The 7,912-nt window shown below is 32.8% G+C and overlaps 1 protein-coding gene across 4 annotated transcripts in view; it reads right to left on the bottom strand.

Moving 5' to 3' along the window:
• Window positions 1-7,912, bottom strand: part of LOC102671321 (acetylcholine receptor subunit alpha-like) — an 83,609-nt gene that overhangs the window by 63,263 nt on the left and 12,434 nt on the right. For all 4 annotated transcript variants that reach the window (XM_031511664.1, XM_031511663.1, XM_031511661.1 and 1 more), the window contains exon 2: window positions 878-930. The gene's annotated coding sequence lies outside the window, so the exon portion shown is untranslated. The remainder of the gene's footprint in view (window positions 1-877; window positions 931-7,912) is intronic.

Below are 7,912 nucleotides of genomic sequence, written 5' to 3' on the forward strand. Positions count from 1 at the left end.
AACGATGCTACTTTGAAAGTATAATTCTTAATTCATTGGCTGAAAATCGAGCCTCGTTCAGAGGCGTCTGCAATTTTGTTCGGCCAATTTCCTTCCCTTCGTTGTCGAGCATTCACCCTTAGTCGGATAGGTTGATTGAGTCAGGGAAACGAGATGGTCGTTTAGAAGACCGATTCCTCGATTGTTTCTTTTTTTTCTCTCTCTCTCTCTCTCGATTAGCAAAGATTTCGTTTAAACGTATCGGGATGATACGTTTAATAAATTTGGTCGATTATTTCTAGGGCGAATTGTAAATGGAATTGTATGTTATGCTTTGGATAAAGTAAAATCAATTGTAAGAATTCGAATCGATTGATTTCTCGAATATTTTTAAAGCAATGGATTTAATGTTTATAACAATTGAGACAGATTCTTTTTCTTTCGTGCTCGATTAACAACGATTTCGTTATGTATCGGGATGAATTTATGAATTTGGTAGAAATATTTTTAAAACGATTGGTCTATATTATACTTGGAACGAAGTAAAATCAATTATTTACACGAATTTAATCGAATATTTTTAAAGCGATGTATTAATTCTTATATTTGGTATATTAGTTGCTATATTACTACTAAAACATTTGAAACGTACCGTTTAAATTAAGAAATTAAGAAATTAAATCGCAAATTAGTTCTTGTTAATAAAACTCTAAATTATCGTTTTTGATTTAAGAATTATCCGTTTAAGAAATTTTTAATCTTAAATATATGTATTCGTCCGACGGTTAAAATAACTCGACGTGCAGCGAGTCACTTTTATTACCGGTAGACAAGCTTTACGATTATGCCCCACGCATAAAAAGGAATCCTCTATATCGCGAAAAACTGACTTTCTTACCGTAGGCTGGGTCGACGTGTAAACGCCTGGGAGCACCGCTATTGGACGGTTACCTATAACAGAAGAGTAACAAAATTTATGGAGATAAGAAGCACCGCTTAATATGAGAAATCTAAACTTTACCAAGTTTTGTAAAAAAAAAAAATAAAATAAAATAAAATAAAACCCTCTCTTTGGCAAGTTTCGGCCACTTTCGATCTCGAGATCAGGCGTATAAGACGTTGTGTAAATTCATAACGACGAGATAAGATTAACCGAGAGATAAGATAAAGTTTGCTCCAACTACATTTCACGTTTAATAAATCGACAATGTACAACGAACGAATACCTCGACCAAAAGGAACGAAGAGTTAATGATCAGTGAAATTGCGTTCGTAACACAGTATAGACATCGTTGCTTTTACGATCTTCGTTTCCCCCATCGTCCACAATCGAGCGATAAATCAACCGCGCCATTCTTGCGCGGTTTTGCCACCATTATTATTCCATCGAAGAAACCAGATGCTGAATTTAAACGATATTCCAATTTGAAAAATTCGTTGAGGGAAGCGAACGTTTAAACAAAATGTTTTCGAAATGTTCTCGACGGCACCTGTTACTCTTTAATGTCATCGGGACGTATTTGTTTCAATATTTTCCTCGACATAGCATAGGATGGAATAGAATCGACCGGATCATCGATCGAGAATTAATATCCCGCGCGGAAATAATTCTAGATAAACAGAATCATTCCTTTCCATCCGGACAGATCAATATTTCACCAAGATATCGTTTCACGAGGTCGTGTATATAATCGAATTTGCCGTACCGAAAAATTCATTTATCTTTCGAATGATTTCGTGCCGCGTGTGCATAGACGGAAGTGATTAAAAATGAAACGAGATATCGAACGCGTCTCGCTTGTTTGCACGCTCACTCGATACTCTAATAATATATCCAGATACGTGAGTGCCATTCCTCTCGCCTAACTATCCGATATTTATCCAACAGAAGAGAGAGAGAGAGAGAGAGAGAGAGAGAGAGAGAGAGAGAGAGAGAGAAAATATGGAAATTTTTGTATTAAATATTTTTCAAAATCAATCAGAATTGTTTTTATGGATAACGACCAACTACCACCAACCGCTATTCTCTCTCCCTCTCCCTCTTCCTCTTCCTCTTCCTCCCTCCCTCTCCCTGCCTTTCCCCCTCTTTCTCTCCATCGTTTCTGTCGTTTCTCGTTATCTCCGCATTCCATACAATAGGAAGGGGAAAAGAATTGTAAATTCCAAGTGACTTTGTAAGCGCGTTTCGAATCCGACAGATACCGACAGATACATCATTCTCGATCGACCGAGGAGACCGAGGTCTTATATTTATTATTATTATCACGAATGAACGAAGAGAACGGGAGGGGGAAAGAGAATCGAATCGAACCGACTACTGTGCACGACTTTATATTCAAGAACATATACTCGCGTCTCTGCTCGCCCTAATACGTCGCGCGTCACAACTACTCGACTGCGTTGCTCGGATAACGCGTAGATCTCGGCCGCCGCCGATCGATATTTTTCATTTTCTTTTACATCTCTCCCTCGAAAATGTACTTTTACGAAGGGCCTAGAATGATATTCTTTATATACCAGATACCAGGATACGGGGATTCAGAAAACGTGTAAAAAAAAAAAAAGATGACGGACGTTTCGTTTCATTTCGTATACGAAGAATATTATTATTTTTCGATTTTAATCAATTTAGAATCGGTTCTTCCCTTTTTCGTCTTAAATATTTTTAATATTTATCATTTTTAAAGAACTTTTACGAATATATTCTTTATTAGATGCCAGAAATTCGTATATAAAAAAAGAGTGGCGAGAATTTTGAATACATTTTAATATTATAGAGTTGAAATTCTATTTCATTTCGTTTTGTGTACGATTTTTTCGACTGGAAGAATCGTTTCTTCTCTCTTTTTTCTCCCAAATATTTTTACTAATGCCAAAAAATTTTTATCAGATACTAGACACTCGAATAAAGGGATTCGGATGTGTAAAAAAAAAAAAGGCATTTCATTTCATTTCGTCCTCCTTTCTTCCAAATATTTTTAATACTTACGATTTTTAAAAAACTTACGAAAATTTTTATCAAATACTCGAATAGGGATTTGGATGTGTAAAAAAAAAAAAAAAAAAAGAACAGCGAGAATTTTGGGTAAATTTTAACTCACAGAATTGAAATTCTATTCCATTTCGTTTCGTGTGCGAAGAATAGTATTTTTTTTTTTTTTCGATTTTTTCAATTTACGAAGAATCGATTCTTTCCCTTTTCTCCCAAATATTTTTAATACTTATCACTTTTAAAAATTTTTTTATCAAAAGTTTTTAGTTTGTAGTCGTTCGAATACAGGATATGTAAAAAAAGAATGGCGGATTTTGCGTGAATTTTAACGCACAGGATTGGAATTTCGTTTCGTTTTTGCGTGCATAGAATACGACTTTTTCAACTTTTCGACTTAGGAAGAATTCTTTCCCTCCCTTTTTTTTTTTTTTTACATTTTCCAAATATTTTTAATAACTTCCCCATTCCTTCGGCATTTATGAAAGCATGTAAAATACTGTTTAAAAAAAACACCCGAAAAAAGATTCTTTCAATTAAAAGAAAGCTCACAAAAAAAACTCTCCATCCAATTAAAATACGTAAAACGGATAAAAAAAAAAAAAAAAAAAAAAAAAAAAAAAAAAAAAAAAAATTCCCCCAAAAAAAAAAAAAAAAAAAAAAAAAAAAAAAAAAAAAAAAAAAAGGATATTCTCCCAATTAAAAAACATAAAAAAAAAAGAAGGGGAAAAAAAGACGCTCTGGAAATATATAGTCCGTTCAATTAAAATAAAAAGATGCAGTTGCGATAATCTTTCGTCAAAAATTAAAAAGAAAAAGCAATATTCGAAAACACGATCAATTTTAAAATCCGTTGCATTAAAATATCGATTTCTTATGGTAGAATGGTAGAATGAAAATACAAGAGAAAAAAACTATCGACAACTGATTAAACGGAGACGCTAACTTTTTTCACGCTCAATCAGAAAGATCAAAGACAAATTTTTATTCACTATTAGAATTTTATGTGATCTTTTTTTTTCTTTTTTTTTTTACCTTTTCTTTTCAACTCTTCTTGTACAATCCCATAATGGGATTCTCCACCTCTTTCACACATTCGGCAAAGACGATGCAAAAAGACTGTGCAAAAAGTCTGCTCCAATAATTCGAGATCCTCGGCCCGCTTTGAGGCCGAAGGCGGTCAATACGCTTTGAATCTTCTCTCCTTAATCTCTAAGGCAACGTTATTTCGGGTCAAATTTGTCCAATTGGATCGACACAATACTCGAATTTCCCCTCAAACTTCCACCTTTCGCTCCCTTTTTTCTTCCACATTTTCGAAAGATTTTCCATCTCGAGCCAATTTTCAAACATGTAACATCTTCGAAATTCCCGTGACTTCCTTTTTTTTAAGTCTCTCTTCTTCCGAATTTTCCGAATTTAAAAAGAGAATTCAGATTTTGGAAGTTCGAATCGATGTAATAATATCTTCGAACGTTTCGAAATTCCCGCCATTTCTTTTCTTCTTTTCCGTAGTTTCGAATTTAAAATTCAGAATTTGGAAGATCGATTTCGAATCGAATTTTGAAATGTTCGAAAAAATATTCTTTCTTTTTGCGCACTTTTAAATTCAGAACCAAATTCAGAGAATTTGGATTTTAAATCGAATTTCGAAATATAATATTTTCGAACATTCCCATCATTTTTTAAAATTTCTCCTCTTCCTTCTATTTTCGAATTTAAAATCTAGAGTTTGAAAGATCGATCTCGAGTCGAATTTCGAAATATTCGAAAAAGCTCTTTCTTTTCTTTTGAAATTCACAATCCAAAGTTTGAAAGATCGATTTTAAATCAAGTTTCGAAATGTAATATTTTCAAATATTCCCGCAAAATTTACCATTGCGATATCGCGATAAATTCGAGATGGAAATTTATCTGGTCACTGGTTCGCGATAAATCTGTGATTGTTGCGATAAACCTTCCGCGAACATTTTTAAAACGTTTTTCACGAAGATAGAAATCAATTTTTCTTTATCTTTGATACATGAAAGTTGGAAGTATCGTGTATCTTGTAAACACAAATTTGAGAATATTGATAAGAATAGAGATAAGAACATAGAGCAACGTTTAATATTGTTAGGATAAACAAAAGATTCAGCAGCCAATTAGTGTAAGTTACATTTTCAATCTGAAAGTTGGATAATTTAAAAATCTCTTTAATCCAAGAATCGAGTCACCGTTAAATAATTACTCGATCAATTGATTTTTCAAGTCACTTTTCAAGAAAGCATAAATAATAAAGAGATTCTTAAATTACGTAAATCATCATCTTCAGAGAAAATATAATTTAAGGATTGTTCAATCCTTCGAATATATTTCAAGAGGATGACAGACTTAATATTCTTCAAAGAGAAACGCGAGATGTAGTAAAATTTGAAAGAGGTAGAGAAAATAAATTACGAAGATTCGATTTAAAAATGAAGGAGAATGCAATATAAAGCAAGAAAGAAGAGAATTTCTTTCGTTGAAATTAAATCGTTCCCGTTTACCAAGAGAAAAAGATCCCACCACGAGAACATCAAATAGAACGTAAGTATGTGTGTACGAAACATTTTCAAGCAACTAAAAATATCTAATACTTTGCACTTCGAGAATCGAACTGACATTATTGAACTCGAGTAAATAAAAATTAAGCATTACCATCCAAGGAAAAAGATACAGAAACACATCGTTTTCTCTATTTTTATTCATTTATTTATTTATTTTTTTCTTTGAAGATAACTTTGTACGTTTTAAAGCACATAGATATTTAAAAAACATTTTAATTCAATCGAGATTAACGATCGAACACGGTATTTCAAGAAGAAAGAAAAATGAAAATTTAATTTCCAACAAAAGAAGCTATTAAAAGCAGACGAGACGAGTAAAATACAAAGTATTTTAGTGTTCATTGGTGGAAAGAAATCTCGCGGAATGGTAGGAGCAAGAAGGGTTCTTCCCTAGGATTGTCTTTCTCCACTTCAAACATTTTGCTGACAATCTTGACATAGCAGTGGAAGAACTATAATTTGAATATTCAAAATCGTAAAAATTATTTTCATTTTCATGAAATTATGTATTAGGATAATCATCCAAGACTGGAAGTTAAAATATTTTCGAAGTCTAGGTGTGTTAGATTATTCATATACGTACAATTATTATCTTAACTACGTTCTACATTAACCAATCAAAACAGCGTTTCTTCCACGAGACTTCTTTCCACCACAGTGAACAATATTATTCACTGTTGAAAAAAAGTCTCGCAGAACGGCAAGAGAAGTCCTTCAAACGCTTTGTTGACAATCTTGACACCACAAGTTTACATTATTAGTTAGTGAAAGAGCTACAATTTGAATATTCAAAAATCATAAAAATTAATTTCATTTTTATGAAGTTATATATTAGGATAATTATACAAGACTGAAATATTTTTGAAACTATCTATAGTTACAAATCATAATTAGCCTACGCATTTTATATTATATCGATACATTAAAATAATATTCTGGATTCTACGTTATGCACGAGGTTTAGATTCAGATCGTTGTTGGATTATATATATATATATATATGTGAGTATATGTGACAAATACCACGGTAGAAACAAAATGCGTGTGAAAGTAGGCGTTTCCTTTCACATTAACCAATCAGATCCGCGTTTCTTCCACGAGTCTTCTTTCCACTTCAGTGAACAATATTATTCTCTGCTGAAAAAAAGTCTCGCAGGATGGCAAGAAAAGTCCTTCAAATGCTTTGTTGACAATCCTGACATCACAAGCTTACATTAGTTAGTAAAAGAACTACAATTTGAATATTCAAAAATCATAAAAATTAATTTCATTTTCATGAAGTTATGTATTAGGATAATTATACAAGACTGAAATATTTTTGAAACTATCTATAGTTACTAATCATAATTAGCTTACGCATTTTATATTATATTGATATATTAAAATATTCTGGATTCTACGTTAACGCACGAAGTTTGGATACAGATCGTTGTTCTGGATCTTATATGTGACAAATACCACGGTAGAAACAAAATGTATGGAAGTAGGCGTTTCCTTTTACATTAACCAATCAGATTCGCGTTCCTTCTATGAGTCTTCTTTCCACTTCAGTGAACAATATTATTCTCTGCTGAAAAAAAGTCTTGCAGGACGGCAAGAAAAGTCCTTCAAACGCTTTGTTGACATCACATCACAAGTTTACATTAGTAATGGAAGAACTATATTGTAAAAATTATTTTTATTTTCATAAATTTACGTTAAAATAATCATCCAAGACTGGAAACTGAAATATTTTTGAAACTATCTATAGTGTATACAAAATTACATTTATAAATTAAATTATCGTTACAAATCGTAATTAGCCTATATATTTTATATCATATCGATACGTTAAAGTGAATTCTATCCCTATGCGCTAATGCATCGAGGTTTAGATACGGATTGTCGTTTTGGATTTATCTAAAATAGACGTTTCCACCAATGAACAGTACATTAGTTGGAATTTAAATTTCTATTCGTTACATTCTCCTTTAGAAGAAGCTTTACCAACGAGTGTGATTGCACTCTCGAGAATCTATCGAACAAGAAATCGAACACAATGCTACATGTGTTTCACAACCATTCAGTCCCGATCGATAAAGTTTCTCCTTGGAAGAGGAGAGTATACATTAGACGGGCTGGTGTAAAATATGCGGAGGAAACGCGACACTCTCGACCGGTCTAATAAAATATTCGATACTTTGCATAGTGAAAACTCCTATCCGAACTGTCGTTCCGAATTTCCACTCTCCCAAGAGTGAAACTAACTAGAGCGTTTCACGAAACAAGCGCGCAGTCGGGGAAACGATTCGCTCGAACGCGGAGCCAACGAGCAAACGCGAGCCATCTGTTTTTGTCGGAATAGAAAAAAAAAAAA

Source organism: Apis dorsata, unplaced genomic scaffold (genome assembly GCF_000469605.1).
Source record: "Apis dorsata unplaced genomic scaffold, Apis dorsata 1.3 scaffold_341, whole genome shotgun sequence".
NCBI classification, from domain to species: Eukaryota; Metazoa; Arthropoda; class Insecta; order Hymenoptera; family Apidae; genus Apis; species Apis dorsata.